The sequence below is a fragment of the Lygodium microphyllum genome, chromosome 27 (assembly GCF_053477565.2).
Source record: "Lygodium microphyllum isolate KBCC chromosome 27, Lygodium_microphyllum_v1.1.10, whole genome shotgun sequence".
Classification (NCBI taxonomy): domain Eukaryota; kingdom Viridiplantae; phylum Streptophyta; class Polypodiopsida; order Schizaeales; family Lygodiaceae; genus Lygodium; species Lygodium microphyllum.
Genome location: NC_141161.1, coordinates 4,950,639 through 4,952,978, shown reverse-complemented (window position 1 = coordinate 4,952,978; position 2,340 = coordinate 4,950,639).

Below are 2,340 nucleotides of genomic sequence, written 5' to 3'. Positions count from 1 at the left end.
TATATCAAATACATGCTTTGTGGAACACTCACACAAGGCATGGGGGGAGATTGTACCCAATGAGTCCTTTGCTTCATGTCGTGCAAGTCTTGTCTCTTGTTTTTTGTGCAAAACTAGAGTTCTTTTGTTCTTAGGGACCTTCCGACGCTCACTACGCACACATACAGCATCCAATCTGTGCACCAATGGTATTAGAGCGAAGTTGAGATCGAGGGCTTCCAATCACTTACCATCTCGTTGTCGAAGTGTTTCGAAAGCAAAGTCGCGACCACAGAGGACCTTGATTAATTTTAGGATAGAAAATCAATCATACGAATAAGTAAGATGAGAGGATCTGTGTGTAGTAATAGATCTGCCAAGCTTTCAATGAGACCTCATCTATGCAGCAATGATAAGATCAAAAGCAAGTTTCAGCTAAGCATAGAATTCATCCTTCAATGTCTGGTTGCTTTCAGTTCATAGGAGTCGAACATATGCATAATCAATCTGTCTTCAAGCTTTGTGGTTGGATCAAGGTAGCAAGGAAATTGATCCATGGAATTGTACTAAATTCGATTGAAAAAAAATATGCATGCATACTGTCAAAAATTTTCTGTTATTGATAATCAGACATCGTCCTCTGATTCTGGTATTCAGTCCAGAACCTTTGCACAAAGCTGTTGTCACTATTTTAACAGTGATCAGTTGAGCTAGCAGCCCTTTTCCAAGCACAGATGCAGTCTTTTGAGAATGCAAAATCTCTTCAACATTTGTAAAGCCCAATACAGGATTCGAGGGTACTTTAATGCAATCAATCCCACTCCCAAGCCACCCAAAGCTGGAGTGACAGTTGAAGGAATACCAACTCGTTCTTTAATAAAGCTAAAGACACTAGTGAACCATTCTACCAGCCAAGTGAAGATGTCACTATATGGAGTGCCTCCTCTATATCTAGCATTAGAAGCTTGTGTCCTTAGAAGCACTCTTGGACTGAACTCCAGATCTGCCGTTCTCTGGGCTCTTCATAGATGACTGCGATAGCTCTTGGCAATGGACCAATTCTCCCCCCCCATCCTTCCAACATGATCACTGTCCAATGCACGTCTCTTTTTTTTAGACCAGACGAAGATTCCCTTTTTGCCTCCCAAAAACTCCTTTTCAAAAATAGTTCTTTTGTTTCTTTTTCTTTCTCACGTCCCCTTTCGGACCAGAAAAGCGGCTTCAAATTAATTTTTCTCCCCATCAGAAAAGCAGCCCCTGGCAAACTCTGAATTTGCTTCCTAGTTGTGGTCCACATTTAACATATATATCCACCAATGCATTCCCAAGTACACTATTTCCTCATAAGTATCTGTGCCTCCACTAGTAGATGCTAGTTTGGAATTTCCATATTCTCTTTATGTGACCAATGCAGCTTTTTGCAATCCTCCAAGAATATACTCTTTGACTGTTTCAATGATTTCAACATTGTAGTACGCATCACAACAATCAGTTGATTACCAAAAGAGTCTTCCAGATTTTATGGAAATATAAGAACTGGACTCTCTATTTGAATTTCCATGCTGATATGTATTCCCATAGCCACAAGCTTTCAAGCCACACACATAAGTAATAGCATCCTGACCGATGCTTTTGAGTGTCATCTCATCAAGGAATTCCAATACTCCTCTATCACAGCCATGTTCAGCATATCCTGTCATAAGTGTCGTTCAGGATACGACATCTTGATCTGACATATTGTCAAATACTTCTTGGGCTTTTCCAAGCATACCAGATTTTACATACACGTCAACCAAAGCATTATTGATTAATTCCTCTTGCTTCAAACCCTCTTCCACATAGAACAAAAGTATAAACACAACAACTAAATATGTACAAAGTATCAAATCCTACACACACAACTTTTGGGTGGTTTTCACACCTCGAATGCGCAGCAATATGACATCCACCCCCTCTAATCCTGCGCATCCTCCGGATGGGCCAACTACCCATGATCGTTATCATCAAGATCCACAAACAGATCAATCTCTTCATTATGCATTTCCGGTATATCAACAAGATTTTCTGTCATATCATCTGTCTCTTCCATTGGAGTTTCTTCTCGTTGCTCTTCTCTTGCAAATTCTTCCAATGCATAATCTTCATCATCTCTTTTCTTAAAAATCTTGATTCTTTTTCCAGCAATAGGCACTCTAAGCACTGTCCCATCCAATTCTGTCAACTCATATGTTGCATTATCAAAAACATGTCTGACTATGTACGGCCCAAACCATCTTTTCACCATCTTCCGAAGTGCAGTATGCTGATTTTCAAGGCTGCTATCAAAGACTAATACCCAATCTCCCTCTTCTATTGCTCTAG